The following is a 19,048-nucleotide window of genomic DNA, read 5'->3' as shown; positions in this document are numbered from 1 at the left end:
AAACATTTATGTCAATTTAGTTAGCTAGCTTGCTGTAGCTAGCTAGCTTGCTGTAGATAGTGAAATTTGTCCTGGGATATAAACATTGGGTTGTTATTTTACCTGAAATGCACAATGTACTCTGACAATTAATCCACAGATAAAAGGGTAAACCGCGTTTGTTTCTAGTGATCTCGCCTCCTTCAGACAACGACTTCTTTGGACTATATGGCGGTTGGCAACCAACTTTAAGGTGAAATACCACCACCAACTGGAGTGTGGACCTCCAGTTAATTTTTCAATCACCTACGTGGGTATATGCTCCTAAAACCCAATGAGATGAGAGAAGGACTTGCAGTGCGTCAAGCGTCACAAATGGAACCAAGTTCTATTTAGCTCATTGATGCATCGTTGATGCTCGCGAGCAGTGTGGGTGCAAATGATTGAATACCATGTATGTGTAAAACATTTTTGCAGCGCACGCGATGGGGGCAGGTTGGTCGGCATGTTAGGTTGGCATGAACAGATCTGGGACCGTGCTAGAAGAATGTTAAGCTTCTGATGGCTGCGTTGGTTCAAGAAACATCAATGTTTGTAGTTTTGATCTATACATTGGCTACATTTTGTTGCTGTCCTGGAAAAGTCTCTCAAATTGAAAGTAGTCACCCCCCCTGAATGTTGAGTTTTATAACTGTAGGAGTAATACGTCATTCAAAACACCTTGAACTTCCATTAATACATGGCGGTGGATTTGAAGAGAAAAAAAAATCCTGAAAAGGTTTTTCCAGGACACCAGCAATATGCTGTATAATGTATATTAAGTAACTTTTGGATAAAACATGTTATGAAGTGTAAAAGTCCTCAGTTTGGAGTGGAGCTCTCTTTTCTGTCTGGGATGCAGTGCAGTTCCAACAGGGGGCGGTAGGAGACAGCACTTCTGCCTCCAGCACCATGTACTCTGTCCAGCTCTGCTCATCTCAGTCACACTGTGGGATAAGAACATCAGGAGAGGTTACCGAGGAGAGAGGGGGTGTGTGTCTGTGGCCCATATATATATATATATATATATATATATATACCCTGACTAACACTGCAGCAATCTGCTGGTGTATTCAGAAGATTACTAGGCCAAGAACTTCCAGGTATGTGTGACACGTCTGGCACAGAACATCCTGCCAGTGAACTCAGGACTGACCTCACTGCCAGTTACATCACCCCGGGCTCTATATCAGCCACACTGGCCTGGCTCAGCCGCTCTGGTCTGGCTGAGGCTGGGGATGAGATGGCAGAGGACAGGGGGTTATGTATGACTCTGCCCTTCTGGGTCACTGAAGAGCAGTGGAGATGAGGGATGTAGACAATCCTAGATCCCTTGGATGTTGTATGTAGTATGAAGGAATGTTTAAGAACACACTGGTGCCCTACCTAAACAGACAGTCCTGCAGAAAGAGGGAGGGAGAGGCAGAGAGGAGAAGAGGAAGGAGGGAGGGAGCTCTGTTCTGTTCTCTCCCAAATATCTGCCAGTATGCTGGACTGCTGTGACTGAGACACACTAGTGACTGAACGCTCAGGATATTCACTGCACTTTAGGTATAATTGCCTATACACTAGTCATTATCACAACACAGCTAACTGAAAAGGACCGGATGTGTCTACTCGTATATGCGCCGAGACCGTACAGTGTTTAACGGTGTAGGATACAACAGCATTAACTTGTCTGTTACATTATTTGATGTAGACCCTTCTGGTTTTAGTTGTTTGATTGTTAACATCTATTTGCATGTTCGTCTTTAAATGCTGTCACCAGTCCAGTCTCCCCTGTTTTGTACATGTAAAGTGGGCCAGTGTAACCTCACCCTTAGATATGGTTACCACCTGGCCTCATTCACTAACTGCAGACAGACTGCTGAAGTAGGCCTGGACGTGGCCTGGACGTATCTCACTCAACAGGCACATCCTGGTCACTGTCCTATTGTGTGACGTAACGCTCTCTACAGGTCAAATTGTAAATAATGGTAAATGTTCTCTGTTTCCCCTAGCGAGCATAGTATATCTCCATAAATATTTAAAGCATGTACAGTATAGGGATACTTTAAAACACTACTTAAAGCAAGGCGAGAGGATGTGGAAGTACCTCGGGCATATATATCCCTAATCATTAAAAACAGTCAATGTAGACTACTACCACCCACTGTTTGCTTGTACTGTACAGTAGTAGCTCTATTTGACGAAGTCAACTTTAACAAAGCAATTTCACTTCAAAAGATTGAGGCATGACCAATTTCTTGCTCGACTCTCCAATTCCCTTCAGTATGACTGTAATTACTGGGCGATTTAATTAATATGGGATGAGTGGGGGGGATGAGGAGAGGAGGGTATTCAGAGATGCTGTAAGAGGGAGGGATAGAGAGGAAGAAGACACGCTGTTTGTGATCTCAAACAGATGTTAGTTTCTACAACTGTATACTCAATCTCTTTCTCTCTCATGGGCTAACTTTCTCTCTCTTTTCTCGCTCTTCCTCTCTCCGACTCCCTTCTCCCTCCCGGGCAGTGGAAAGGAGGGGAACGGCAGAAGACAACTTCTCTGCGCTGCGTCGGTACAGCCGCCCTCCAGAGAACAACGAAATAGACTAATAATTCACCACTCAGGAACGGAGTAGTGAAGGGGGGATGGATGGGGGTGTTCAGTGGTTAGGGAAGCGGACAGAGAAACGGCGGTGGCAGGTGTTTCCAATACCAGGTGGGACAGTCCACCAGTGGCTGAGCACCATGGTCTATATTGACATATAAAGTTATACGGTAGAGATGATGTAGTGAATTAGGTTTGGGTTCGTTCAAGTGACCTTGAGTTTGCCCCGGGAGAGTCACTTCTTGGGTAGTATTCACTAGGCACCAAATGGACAAACAGGATGGGACTATACGTTTTCGGTTCCAGTTGCAGAACGTTTTTCTACGGTGTGCACTAATGAATACAACCCTGAAATCACCTCCAGTATTGTGAGGTTAGACTGGAGGAACCAGAGGGGGGAATAAATAGGAGTAAAGGTGGGAAGACACCCAGGCCTAGTCTGGTGGCAGATCTGTTTGTGTTGTCTTGCCAACTCCTTGCCAGCATTGCTATGTCAAGACCGCACAAACATATCTGGGACCAGGCTAACCCAGGCCAGCACTGGTGTAAAATGTGCCTGTGGAATGTCGCAGCAGCACCAGTAGTAGCAATCTCCTCTCTCTCGTTCTTCTCTGTCTGTCTCACCCCAGAAACTCTTAATACACAAGATTCTATAATGGAGATTAATGCAGACTGGCAAAGGAACAGGTTCTCAGAGAGAGCGAGTGGATTTGGAGGGGAAATAGGGACAAGGATGAAGAATGGATCGAATTAGAAAAAGGAGATGGAGAAAAGAAAGGAGCGTTGACCCTCAGGTGAAGAAACACAGTTGAAATAAACAAAAACATCAACAAATAAATAATGAACAACCACAGAGAGATTTATGGCACCGCTGGTGTCCCCGCACGACTCGAGTCCTATAGCCTGCAACACAGAGTGGTGACAACCTCCACTTAACACACACGCTCAGAAACACCACCAGTAATGCGTTTAATTTAATTAAAAACGCACAATGAAAATATAATTTGGGGGCGGCAGGGTAGCCTAGTGGTTAGAGCGTTGGACTAGTAACCGAAAGGTTGTAAATTCAAATCCCCGAGCTGACAAGGTACAAATCTGTCGTTCTGCCCCTGAACAAGGCAGTTAACCCACTGTTCCTAGGCCGTCATTGAAAATTAGAATTTGTTCTTAACTGACTTGCCTAGTTAAATAAAGGTACACATTTTATAAATGAGTCCTGAAATAAACTGAAGATAAGGAAATTATAAAAAATGATTAAATGATTCTGGAAACGACATCACACACTTTGTTCAGAGGTCTTCCTTATTCTCAAGCTCTCTGTATCTCCTTCTGTTTGTGAATCCCTTGTTCTCCTTGGAGAAGACCTTTCGGTCTCGCTGCTCCCTCCATCTCAGTTTGATGTCGCCAGGCGTCCCCTCGGCTCTCACAGAAGGGGTGCGTTCAGCAGGACGTTTTGCAATGTTCAAATAGAAATGTGCTATGTAGATTAACATGCCTCTCTGACAGCAATTGCGTCGGCTCTATTCATGGCATTTCTATCTGCAATGTTCTACAATGTTTGGCTAACGGTACAGCCCCAAAACTGCAAACCCTGCCCATGTGGCACTCAAGGCAGGCTAGAGAAAATGAAATATATAACATAGTGTTGAACCCAGATCTGACAGGAATAGATATCAGTAAGTATGAATGGGCCAGCTGTGGGGAAATATAACACCGCATCATTTATGGGTTATTATTCATCCTCAGATATTAACCTCTTAAAGGGCAGTAATTACCCTACGACCTGTTATCACCTCTCTGTTTGTGTTTATTTACCAGTTATTACCATGGTGATTACAGCAGGCGCTCACATGGATTATACTGCTAGAGGAGTAGCTAGTCTGCAAGAGTAGACCCAATGGGCTTTGAACTTGAACTCTACACATGCATGTAAACACAGACACAAATAGAACAAAAATATATGTAGGGACGCAGGCAAATGTACACGTAAAGGACATCACGCTGCTTGCTTAGCGAGTACCACTTCCTCGTGATTCGGTTCACACCGAGGCTCAAACCCAGGACCTCTGCCTTGCTAACACACGTGACTGCCCTCCTGAAGCCTCTTACCAGTCTGCGCAACGTGAAAGGCTAGCAATTTAGCGGCGCCAGTAGCAACACTTCAAATCAAACTTTGTCACATGCGCCGAATACAAGTCTAGACCTTACCGTGAAATGCTGCAAGTCCTTAACCAAAAGTGCAGTTCAAGAAGAGTTAAGACTGCATAGATAATAATTCTGAGTAGTAAGTTTCACTCATCCCCATGTGCCACATAAGCACGTACATCCTCTTGATGCAGATGATGCATGCTTAGCAGTTTGATGGACAGAGTATCCACCCTTCATCTATCTACCTCCCCTCCCTGTCTCTCACCTCTTTTTCTACTCTTTCTATCTCTCTTTGTACTGTACTTGATGTACTTTATTTCTCTCTCTCTCTCTCTCTCTCTCTCTCTCTCTCTCTCTCTCGCTTGTCCCTCTCTTCCTCATGATGAGTAGGTCCAGTCTTGGTAATGTTGTCCATGAATAATTTGGGAGCAGACCTGTGTTTATTATTGCACTTAGTTTAATGGGACCAGCTTTTTAAAGGGAGTGAGGAGTGTGTGTGTGTGTGTGTCGCCAGACGGCCACAGTTGGGAGATGATGGGATATCACTTATCCCCTCCATTCCCCTCCCACCTCCCCACCTCTAGCCCCCCCCCCCCCCCCTCTAGCCCCCCCCCCCCCCCCTCTACTAACTAGAAGAATTGATTCTAAGAATGGCAACTCATTGAGAGGAATTAAAATCCACATGGCGACTTGCCTACGTAAGCATACACACGCGTGAGTACATACACACGCAGGCACATACACATGCAGGAACATACATGCACACGCACACACTGCTGAGTGAAATTAAAATGAGGCACGTGTTGATGGAAAAGGGATTTCCTAATGGGACGCCCAATCCGCCTGGACAGTCAGTGTATCGCTGGCACAGACTGTGTGTGTCTATCTATTGACATTGAGGACGGTGGAGGGCGAGAGGGAGGGAGGATGGGGGTGTATGTTTGTGTGTTAAGTATTGTCTCCTGTACTCCTGTCTACACTCCAGGCAGACAAACAGGGTAAAGTGACAGCAGCGTAATTGTACCACCCTCACCTCCCACTCACTCACACACCTCAAATCCAAACAAGATCTCACGGCTTCACCAATTTGACTTCAGATTTGGATGTCAATATATCCACGTTTCTCCAAACGTCAAATTTTGAAGTGTTTTTGACAACCTGGGTTGACTCCTGCTCAGCATCGTTTCTTCAAATTTTTACGTTGAGTTAAGGTTTGGGATAGAAAAGAAAAATTGAATGTCTACCATTTGGCTTGAACACGCAACCTTTTGTTTCAGAGTCATGGAAGGGAAGGGAAAGGGGATACCTAGTCAGTTGCATAAATGAATGCATTCAACTGAAATGTGTCTTCTGCATTTAACCCAACCCTCTGAATCAGAGAGGTGGGGGGGAGGGGCTAGTCTTAATCGATGTCATCGGCGCCCGGGAGCAGTTGTTGTTGGGGGTTAACTACCTTGCTCAAGGGCAGAACAGAAGATTTTGCCACCTTGCCGGCTCGAGATTCAATCCAGCGACCTATTCAGTTACTGGTGCCCAACGCTCTTAACCGCTAGTCTACCTGCCACCCATCCGCCACCTCTGTCCACAGCGTAAAACCCAAGCCTACTTGATGGTAATAGCGCTCACGGTTGCCCCCTAGTGGCCGGTTTGGAAGGCATTCTTCCGACATCCTCAAGACGTCCAATTTCGAAGTTAATCTTGAGGGATCTGCCTCCCAATCCCCACACCCCCTTTTTCAAATGGATTATTCCCTTCACTGGGCTAATGAATTAGGAATCATATTGTAAGGACATTTACTCCTGTCCTTTACTCCAGTCTGACCTCTCTCATTGTTTACTGATTGTATATTGTTCATTTCGTTTTCCTCCTAGATATCTGAACTGCACACTGGAGAGGAGAGTAGTTCCCAATGGTCCCACATTATACTGGGAGGATGGTAAAGCTGTGAGTAAAATAAAGGTTTAACAAACACACACACACACACACGTGCTAGACACACGATACACTCCTCCGACACTATAATCTATTATCCTGGCTGCTTTTGGACAATAAATTGCTAAGAAAGCTACTGTAATTAAAAAACAGAAGAACAAAAAATTGTCTGGGATTGTAGGAAATATAGAACAGTCGTGAGATAATTAATAGTAGAAACCGATGAGCGGAGGAGAGGTGTAGAGATGTGTCCGTTCCTAATATTGCTTTTGTGTCAGGGCACTGGTGTGAATGTGTCATTACAACACCAACCCAGTCAGGTGTGTGTGTGTGTGTGTGTGTCTTCATGCATCTTGCAGGTCTTCTGATGTCAAGCCTATAGTGAGACTACAGTAGATAAATACACCCTTGTTGCAAACATACAGCCCTTGCACGTTGCATCAGAGAGAAGACCAGAAGTGCATTGACACAGGGGTGGCTTAAGTGCAGAGCCATGTTCCCACAAGGGTTCCACATATTTGTAGAACAGGCACAACACACCCTCATGCATGCCCAACCACATGATCTCTCCACAGGACCACAGCCAAGGGTATAACACTTTCATCACGCTATAGGTTTCCTTCTAACGGTCAAACATACAACACATGTACCCCTTACCAGGAACCATGCATATTGGTCACATACTGTATCGTATTCATGGCTACATATAGGTCAATGTGAGACTCCATCGGTGTCTATTAGAAAAGCGGATGTGTGGATCAGTGCAGGGATGGAGAGGGCTGGAGTGATGACTGGGGAAGGACACGGGGAGGGACGGAACGGTGCTGGGCGGAGCTGCTGGCTGGTATGTCTTGGAAAAGATGGAGGGAGGGATGGAGGGCAGAGCGGGAGGTTGGGAGGGAGGGAGGGCTGTCGGACAGAGCGGGAGGTTGGGATGGAGGGGCGCCGGGCAGAGCGGGAGGTTGGGAGGGAGGGAGGGCTGTCGGACAGAGCGGGACGTTGGGTGGGAGGGATGGAGGGGTTGCCGGGCAGAGCGGTTGGCTGGTGTTTCTTGTCTTTCACACAGTAGGATGAGTCATCTCACTCAGCACTGCACTGAGAATGAAACACAGAGGGGTGGAGACACCTGGAGAGAGAGAGAGCGAAAGAGATGGGAAAGGAGAGAGAGAGAGAGAGAACTACGGCAGTGGTACAGGACATTGTGTATGCCTATACAGGTGTATGTGGGCATATGTGTGTGTATGACGGTGTGAGAGAGAATACACGACAGAGGTCTATGAAATCAGTCTGTGGTAACTACAGCATCTCTCTCGTTCCTCCATCCCACCATCCCTCCCTCCCTCCCTATACTCCATGTGACAGTGGAGGCGAAGCTGGAAGATTGTCAGAGCCAGCGGGAGGGCAGGGCAAGAATGGTACCTGTCACTCCCTATTCCCTCAGACATACATCTCCCCCTCTCCCCTGTCCCTCTCCACACACAGAAAGCCAGTCCTCAGATGCACTGTTCCACTATACCCCAGGGACTTGGCCTTCTACTTTCAGATCACAAACGGATGGAGAATACTGGAGCGTATTGAAGAGCGTATTGAGAAGCTAGACCTTGAAGATGACTTGAAACACTCTGCTAGTGCACTCTTTACACACTACTGTGTTATATCCTGTTACTGTAAATGAGAATGTGTCCTCAGTCAACTTCCCTGGTGAAATAGTAAAGGGTTAAAAGAAGTTAGGCGGGAATACTTGTTCAAACAGTTTGAGTGGGGCCAGAATGTCATATCTCCTATAGACTGACCAAATTAAAGGTCAAATCTCCAATAACCTCCGTTCACTACAGCGTTGGAGTTCCATGTCTCAAGACAGGATTTGGTCTTTTATTTGGTATGACACCCTTTTACGACAGAGGTCAATGGATGAATCCGTTCCTCTATCAATCCATCAATCAATGCTAAAGTCATTTGTGACAGTGCATAGCCCTTCAGCAACAGTGTCACAAGGGACTTCTGCATTAAATAACACATTTTGTGAGAAAAAACCCGAATTGTTAAATTAGTGATTAGTGACATAAATACCAATATCAATAACAGCATCTGTTGTGAGAGACAAAATGAAACAATAGATCAGATCAGTGTAATAGAACAGCAATCAGGGTAGTGTAGTATTGAGCTGGGTTGAGTATTGGTAGCTTTGGTATATTGAAGCCAGACAGAGAGAACCCATACACAGAGAGAGAGAACCCATACACAAAGACACGCAGAGAGAACACACACACACACACACACACACACACACACACACACACACACACACACACACACACACACACACACACACACACACACACACACACAGAGAGAGAGAGAGAACCCACACACAAAGACAGAGAGAGAGAAAGAGTCCACACACGATGACACAGAGAGAGCGAGAGAACCCACACACAAAGACACAGAGCGAGAACCCACACACAAAGACACAGAGAGAGAACCCACACAAAGACACAGAGAGACCGAGAGAGAGAGAGAACCCACACACAAAGACAGAGAGAGAGAGAGAATCCACACACAGACACAGAGAGAGAGAGCGAGAGAATCCACACACAGACACAGAGAGAGCGAGAGAGAGAGAGAGAGAGAACCCACACACAGACACAGAGAGAGCGAGACAGAGAGAGAACCCACACACAAAGACACAGAGAGGGAGAGAACCCACACACAAAGACACAGTGAGAGAGAACCCACACACAAAGACACAGTGAGAGAGAACCCACACACAAAGACACAGAGCGAGAGAGAACCCACACACAAAGACACAGTGAGAGAGAACCCACACACAAAGACACAGTGAGAGAGAACCCACACACAAAGACACAGAGTGAGAGAGAACCCACACACAGACACAGTGAGAGAGAACCCACACACAAAGACACAGAGCGAGAGAGAACCCACACACAAAGAGACAGAGAGAGAACCCACACACAAAGACACAGAGTGAGACAGAACCCACACACAAAGACACAGAGCGAGACAGAACCCACACACAAAGACACAGAGTGAGAGAGAACCCACACACAAAGACACAGAGTGAGACAGAACCCACACACAAAGACACAGAGCGAGAGAGAACCCACACACAAAGAGACAGAGCGAGAGAGAACCCACACACAAAGACACAGAGTGAGAGCGAACCCACACACAAAGAGACAGAGCGAGAGAGAACCCACACACAAAGACACAGAGCGAGAGAGAACCCACACACAAAGAGACAGAGCGAGAGAGAACCCACACACAAAGAGACAGAGCGAGAGAGAACCCACACACAAAGAGACAGAGCGAGAGAGAACCCACACACAAAGAGACAGAGCGAGAGAGAACCCACACACAAAGAGACAGAGCGAGAGAGAACCCACACACAAAGAGACAGAGCGAGAGAGAACCCACACACAAAGACACAGAGCGAGAGAGAACCCACACACAAAGACACAGAGCGAGAGAGAACCCACACACAAAGAGACAGAGCGAGAGAGAACCCACACACAAAGAGACAGAGCGAGAGAGAACCCACACACAAAGAGACAGAGCGAGAGAGAACCCACACACAAAGACACAGAGCGAGAGAGAACCCACACACAAAGAGACAGAGCGAGAGAGAACCCACACACAAAGAGACAGAGCGAGAGAGAACCCGACACAGAGCGAGAGAGAACCCACACACAAAGAGACAGAGCGAGAGAGAACCCACACACAAAGACACAGAGCGAGAGAGAACCCACACACAAAGAGACAGAGCGAGAGAGAACCCACACACAAAGACACAGAGCGAGAGAGAACCCACACACAAAGAGACAGAGCGAGAGAGAACCCACACACAAAGACACAGAGCGAGAGAGAACCCACACACAAAGACACAGAGCGAGAGAGAACCCACACACAAAGAGACAGAGCGAGAGAGAACCCACACACAAAGAGACAGAGCGAGAGAGAACCCACACACAAAGACACAGACATAATTTAGCAATTTATCAGTTTGTTTTTCTGTTCAAGATCCGCAGGCGGGCTGGCAGTACTGATAAAGATTTAGGAGCTAAACCCAGGTGTGTGTGTACGTACGTGTGTGCATGCACATTTCTGTGTGTTTGCGTCTAAGAGTGTGTTTGTGTGTCCCTCTGTGTGTGTCTATGTGCATTTGTGTGTGTGTGTTTCTGTCTGTGTATATCTGTCTCTGTGTGTGTCTCTGTGTGTGTGTCTCTGTCCATCTTTCTGTGTGTGTGTGTGTCTGTCCGTCTCTGTGTGTGTGTCTGTCTGTCTTTGTGTATCTCTCTGTCTCTGTGTGTGTGTGTCTCTGTCAGTCTTTGTGTGTGTGTGTGTGTGTGTCTGTCTGTCTCTGTGTGTGTGTCTCTGTCCGTCTCTGTGTGTGTGTTTCCTGAGCGCTGCTCACTGGTGTAATGGATTCTCACACTCAGGTGGCAGATGTCACACTCACAACTTATGAAGTTATCTTCTATCATACATCCAGGGAGACCTTGGGGATGGCTGTCGTGTGTGTGTGTGTGTGTGTGTGTGTGTGTGTGTGTGTGTGTGTGTGTGTGTGTGTGTGTGTGTGTGTGTGGATGGGTGGTTATTGGAAGCATTATTTATTTGTATGTGTTTGTCATGGAGCCACACTCCCAAAGGCAGTGTCAGGACTAGATTAGTATGATTGGGTAAGAATTACATCACAGGGGGAACACACCGTCCTTGGGGGTGTGTGTGGGGGGTGTCAGTTTTGGTAATGTGCAGATTCATCTCATGAGTACTTTTCACGAGAGGAAGAGGGGGGAGTCCATGGAAGATTGTGTATGCCCAAACATTTGTGTGTGTGTCAGTGCGTGTGCATGTCTGTGTGCATGTGAACCATATGTGTTTGTGTATGTATATGCGTCTATGAATGCTTGAGTGTGTGCGAAAATGTGCGTGTGTGTAAGGTCAATGGAAACGTCTGGAAGCCTCCTAGGGAGTCAGTCAGTCATAGCAGTGGTCTGTGTTGATGGCTGCTGATTCACAGTGACCTCTACAGAGATCAACCCTATGTTCCCTAAAGCACTGGATAACACTGAAGGCACATACAGTTGAAGTCAGAAGTTTACATACACTTAGGTTGGAGTCAAACTCGTTTTTCAACCACGCCACAAATTTCTTGTTAACAAACTATAGTTTTGGCAAGTCGGTTAGGACATCTACTTTGTGCATGATGCAAGTAATTTTGCCAACATTTGTTTGCAGCCAGATTATTTCACTTAATTCACTGTATCACAATTCCAGTGGGTCAGAAGTTTACATACACTAAGTTGACTGTGCCTTTAAACAGCTCGAAAAATTCCAGAAAATGATGTCATGGCTTTAGAAGGCGAATTGACATCATCTGAGTCAATTAGAGGTGTACCTGTGGATGTATTTCAAGGTCAACCTTCAAACTCAGTGCCTCTTTGCGTGACATCATGGGAAAATAAAAAAAATCTGCCAAAACCTCAGAAGAAAATTGTAGACCTCCACAAGTCTGGTTCATCCTCGGGAGCAATTTCCAAATGCCTGAAGGTACCATGTTCATCTGTACAAACAATAGTACGCAAGCATAAACACCATGGGACCACGTAGACGTCATACCGCTCAGGAAGGAGACGCGTTCTGTCTCCTAGAAATGAACGTACTTTGGTGCGAAAAGTGCAAATCAATCCCAGAACAACAGCAAAGGACCTTGTGAAGATGCTCGAGGAAACCGGTACAAAAGTATCTATATCCACAGTAAAACAAGTCCTATATCGACATAACCTGAAAGGCTGCTCAGCAAGGAAGAAGCCACTGCTCCAAAACCGCCATTAGAAAGCCAGACTACGGTTTGCAACTGCACATGGGGACAAAGATCATACTTTTTGGAGAATTGTCCTCTGGTCTGATGAAACAAAAATAGTTTGGCCTTAACCTCTATGGGCTAGGGTCCCACCTACTCAACAGCCAGTGTAATCCCATGGCGCGTTATTCAAATTCCTCAAAAATGCAAAAACTTCAATTTTTCAAACATGACTATTTTACACCATTTTAAAGATAAGACTCTCGTTAATCTAACCACACTGTCCGATTTCAAAAAGGCTTTACAACGAAAGCAAAACATTAGATTATGTCAGCAGAGTACCCAGCCAGAAATAATCAGACACCCATTTTTCAAGCTAGCATATAATGTCACATAAACCCAAACCACAGCTAAATGTAGCACTAACCTTTGATGATCTTCATCAGATGACAACCCTAGGACATTATGTTATACAATACATGCATGTTTTGTTCAATCAAGTTCATATTTATATCAAAAACCAGCTTTTTACATTAGCATGTGACTAGCATGTGACTAGCATTCCCACCGAACACTGCCGGTGAATTTACTAAATTACTCACGATAAACGTTCACAAAAAGCATAACAATTATTTTAAGAATTATAGATACAGAACTCCTCTATGCACTCGATATGTCCGATTTTAAAATAGCTTTTCGGTGAAAGCACATTTTGCAATATTCTCAGTAGATAGCCCGGCATCACAGGGCTAGCTATTTAGACACCCAGCAAGTTTAGCACTCATCAACGGCACATTTACTATAAGAAAAATGTTATTACCTTTGCTGTCTTTGTCAGAATGCACTCCCAGGACTTCTACTTCAATAACAAATGTTGGTTTGGTTCAAAATAATCCATAGTTATATCCAAACAGCGGCGTTTTGTTCGTGCGTTCAAGACACTGTCCGAAAGGGTAAATAAGGGTGACGAGCATGGCGCAATTCGTGACAAAAAAATTCTAAATATTCCATTACCGTACTTCGAAGCATGTCAACCGCTGTTTAAAATCAATTTTTATGCAATTTTTCTCATAAAAAAGAGATAATATTCCGACCGGGAATCTGCGTTTAGGTAAACAGACGAAAGAAAATAAAGCATTCGGTCGACTCGGGCACGCGCCTAAGCCCATAGTACTCTGATCGGCCACTTGCCAAAAGCGATAAAGTGTTTCAGCCAGAGGCTGCCTCGATATCGTTCAGCTTTTTCCCGGGCTCTGAGAGCCTATGGGAGCCGTAGGAAGTGTCACGTTATTGCAAAGATCCTCAGTCTTCAATAAAAAGAGCCAAGATGAAACACAATTTGTCAGACAGGCCACTTCCTGCATGGAATCTTCTCAAGTTTTGGCCTGCCATATGAGTTCTGTTATACTCACAGACACCATTCAAACAGTTTTAGAAACTTTAGGGTGTTTTCTATCCAAAGCCAATAATTATATGCAAATTCTAGTTACTGGGCAGGAGTAGTAACCAGATTAAATCGGGTACGTTTTTTATCCGGGCGTGTCAATACTGCCCCCTAGCCCTAACAGGATAATGACCATCGTTATGTTTGGAGGAAAAAGGGGGAGGCTTGCAAGCCGAAGAACACCATCCCAACGTGAAGCACGGGGGTGGCCATCACAAAGCTCTGACCTCATCCTACAGAAAATCTGTGGGAAGAACTGAAAAAGCATGTGCGAGCAAGGAGGTCTACGAACCTGACTCAGTTACACCAGCTCTGTCAGGAGGAATGGGCCAAAATTCACCCAATTTATTGTGGGAAGCTTGTGGAAGGCTAACCGAAACGTTTGACCCTAGTTAAACAATTTCAAGGCAATGCTACCAAATAATAATTGAGTGTATGTAAACTTCTGACCCACTGGGAACGTGGTGAAAGAAATAAAAGCTGAAATAAATCATTCTCTAATATTATTCTGACATTTCACATTCTTAAAATATAGTGGTGCTCCTAACTGACCTAAAACAGGGAATTTTTACTAGGATTAAATGTCAGGAATTGTGAAAAACTGACCTTAAATGTATTTGGCTCAGGTGTATTTAAAATTCTGACTTCAACTGTACATCAAACACACAACCACTTACATACAGTATTCTACACACTACCTATACTACCGACACAACACCACCAGACTCCATTTTGTATAACACCTCAAAGACTGCAAAGGATTTTGCTGTTACTACAAACATACTGTATCACTGCTGAACACACCTACTCATTCAAGGGATTTTCTTTATTTTGACTGTTTTCTACATTGTAGAATAATAATGAAGACATCAAAATTATGAAATAACACATATGGAATCATGTATTTCAATTAACAGGTGTGACTTGTTAAAAGTTACTTTGTGGAATTTCTTTCCTTCTTAACGCATTTGAACCAATCAATTGTGTTTTGACAAGGTAGGGGTGGTATACAGAAGATAGCCTTATTTGGTAAAAGACCAAGTCCATATTATGGCAAGAACAGCTCAAATAAGCAAAGAGAAATGACAGTCCATCGTTACTATAGGACATGAAGGTCATCCAATGCGGAACATTTCAAGAACTTTTAAAGTTTCTTCAAGTGCAGTCGCAAAAACCATCAAGCGCTATGATGAAACTTTCTCTCATGAGGATCGCCACAGGAAAGGAAGACCCAGAGTTGCCTCTGCTGTAGAGGATAAGTTCATCAGTGTTAACTGCACCTCAGATTGCAGCTCAAATAAATGCTTCACAGAGTTCAAGTAACAGACACATCTCAACATCAACTGTTCAGAGGAGACTGTGTGAATCAGGCCTTCAAGGTCAAATTGCTGAAAAGAAACCACTACTAAAGGACACCAATAAGAAGAAGAGACTTTCTTGGGCCAATAAACACTAGCAATGGACATTACACCGGTGGAAATCTGTCCTTTGGTCTGATGAGTCAAAATGTTTGATTTTTGGTTCCAACCGCCGTGTCTTTGTGAGACGCTGAGTTGGTGAACGGATGATCGCTGCATGTGGTTCCCACCGTGAAGCATGGAGGAGGAGGTGTGATGATGTGGAGGTGCTTTGCTGGTGACACTGTCTGTGATTTATTTAGAATTCAAGGCACACTTAACCAGCATGGCTTCCACAGCATTCTGCAGCGATACCCAATCCCATCTGGTTTGCGCTTAGTGGGACTATCATTTGTTTTTCAACAGGACAATGACACAACACACCTCCAGGCTGTGTAAGGGCTATTTTACCAAGAAGGAGAGTGATGGAGTGCTGCATCAGATGAGCTGGCCTCCACAGTCACCCGACCTCAACCCAATTTAGATGGTTTAGGATGAGTTGGACCGCAGAGTGAAGGAAAAGCAGCCAAGTGCTCAGCATATGTGGGAACTCCTTCAAGACTGTTGGAAAAGCATTCCAGGTGAAGCTGGTTGAAAGAATGCTAAGAGTGTGGAAACCTGTCATAAGGCAAAGGGTGGCTACTTTGAATAATCTAAAATCAAAAATATATTTTTTGGTTACTACATGATTCAATATGTGTTATTTCATTGTTTTGATGTCTTCACTATTATTCTACAATAGACAATAGTAAAAATAAAGAAAATCCCTTGAATGAGTAGATGTGTCCAAACTTTTGACTGGTACTGTATATATATTTTTTGAAGATACTAGGTCTGACTTTAAACTTACTCTTGAAAGTTGTAATAGTAAAATGCACAAGTTTCAATTTCGGGAATTATTTTTTTTTAAATTCCCTGAGGAGGATAGTCCAAGTGATTTCACTCATTCGCTCACAGAAGTCCCATAGTAACCAGATGCTGGTAATTTTACGTCCTTTGACTTATTTACATTCTGTAAATCATGGGATCATATGAATATTTATAACGCTATCTCTCCCTGAGGGGCATCTTCTTCTACAGTGTGTGTTCTGGACATCCAGGAGCTAATTGAAAGGGGAACCACAACATTTTCTTCCCTGGGAAGACATCCAATATTGGGAAACACCAGCGAAAATCGAATTAACATTTCATTTCAAGATACTCACATTTGATCTCTTCCTTGTCTTTGCCTCACTTTCTTACAATAAAACCTGTTTTGTGAACGCTGATGTATAGTCCTGTGTCTGAATTGTTCTTTGTTCTCTGTTGTCTGATAACAGGATACATTTTCTCAGCTTCAAGGAGTTACTCAGTATTGAAGTGAAGCAACATCCATCAATGCCAGCTCAGACAGCCACCTTTCATTTGGATCAGAAGGACTTTCACAGGTATATGAACTTTCAAGGAGAAAGGACTGGTGTCTTACTGCTCTTATCCAGTCACCATCCAATGATAATCACTAGACTAATATGACTAGATAAGACTAGGTTGAGTAAATAAGAATTTTGTCCACAAACGTACCGAAATGTCAATTATGTGTTAATAGTTCATGATTAGTGAATGCCATGATGTGGTTATTTTGTTATACTTCTCCCTGTTAGCTGAAATCTTATTTGTTCAAAGCCATTTTAGCTGTTGCGCTCGCTGTTCGGTCCGAACAGATTCACAAATCATGGGAATTTGTCACGTTACGAAGACATCTCCCTCGAGTTACGTGTTGCTAGGTAACTCCCCTTCACTTGCCTGGGCAGGCCTGCTCTATCCGTGGCTAAAGCCAGTGTGAGAAATGTGCTAACAAACGTTTGTGCTACGAAACAAAATAAATACTGTACTCTGACCTACAAAACGTATTTGCTAGATTCATGGTAGTGTTGTGAGACAAAGCAAGAAAAGTGAACTTCATGATGTAGTTGTATTGGAATTTGCAGCTGTTGTTGGTAAGTATTGAATCTGCTAGCTTCTGACATGGTTTACTGCATCTTTAACAGGTTGACCTAATTGTGAGGTGAAATCGATCTTATTTTAGTCTGTGAACACTCCAGTCTTGTTTGGATGGAAGGGCCCAAAGAGGAGGTGGTGTGTGTGTGTGTGTGTGTGTGTGTGTGTGTGTGTGTGTGTGTGTGTGTGTGTGTGTGTGTGGTGTGTGTGTGTGTGTGTGTGTGTGTGTGTGTGTGTGTGTGTGTGTGTGTGTGTGTGTGTGTGTGTGTGTGTGTGTGTGTGTGTGTGTGTGTGTGAGTGTGTGATGCACACGCATGCAATTCACTGGGTGAAAGACACACACACAAACAGCAGCAATGATGATGACCAACTAGCTCTCAGAGTCTCACGTCAAGTTGTTGCAAACATCACATTTTTAAGGTTAGGGTTACGTTTAGGCAATAACTCCAAAATCTTAAGCTTAGGCACTAACTCTGAATGGTTAAGGTTTGGGATAGGCTTAAAACAAAAACATTTAAAAAAAACTTCCTATCACTGGATTCAAACTTGCAACCTTTGGAATCAGAGACAGATGCGCCCATCCACAAAACACTAGCAAAACCTACTTGCCGCTAGTGGTCGGTTTCCACATCATCTCCCGCCGTCCTCAGATATGGATGCTGTCAAATACTGACTTGTATCACTGATGCCCTGGCTGCGATGACAGCCGAGAGCTGAATTATTTAAGACAGGTCAGACTCTCCTCCCTCTATCTCTTCTGTAACATGCCCATGTCTGCCCCCTGTTTTACTATGCTTGACTCCAGAGCACACGCGCGTAGACTCACACACACACACACACACACACACACACACACACACAGACACACATATTCAACATTACAACAGTGTTAATGTGCCAGTGTTCAGTCAGTTAGTTTTGACTGAGGACCTCTCGTGACCTTACATTTACATTTTAGTCATTTAGCAGACGCTCTTATCCAGAGCAACTTACAGTAGTGAATGCATACATTTCATTTCATACATTTTTTTCTGTGCTGGCCCCCTGTGGGAATCAAACCCAAAACCCTGGCATTGCAAACACCATGCTCTACCAACTGAGCTACAGGGAAGGCTCTATACCTTCTCGCTAATCATCCATATTTAACATCCAACAGATTGACAGGGTCAAATTCATCCAACATCCTTTTTATTATCCCTTTATTCACTCCCTGGATCCCTTCTCTTCTTTCTGCTCATCCCTTTATTCATTCCCGTCACTTCTTTCATCTCCTGCCTTTATTTATTTACTCCCTCGTTCCCTTCTCTTCTTTCAGACTGAGTCATTAAACGGGTACGGACACTCTTCTGGTACAATGACTCTGTTGTACAGTGTTGTCATGGGAACGCTCCACCAATCACGTGCTGGTTATGAGGTTATTTCGCCAATCAGCTGTCAATCATTAGAGTACTTTTACCACCAGCTGTTGGGCTCAAGGCCCCTCCCAGGCATTTATGAGGAATCAGCTAATCAACCAATCAGTTGTCAGCCACACGATACATCAACCATGCTCTACTAAGGTTTTCCAACACAGCCTTAACCCTGTGGCTACCAGTCACATAGTCCTCGTTATACCCAGTCTGAGTGGCTGATCCATCTGATCCAATGAAAGCCTGTTTGTGTATCAGTATCATTCAAATTATTCATATCACCCGTATCACTGCTCTCAATCACACACTGTA

The sequence above is a fragment of the Salmo salar genome, chromosome 18 (assembly GCF_965601325.2).
Source record: "Salmo salar chromosome 18, fSalSal1, whole genome shotgun sequence".
NCBI lineage: Eukaryota > Metazoa > Chordata > Actinopteri > Salmoniformes > Salmonidae > Salmo > Salmo salar.
Note: the sequence above shows the minus strand (reverse complement) of the source record.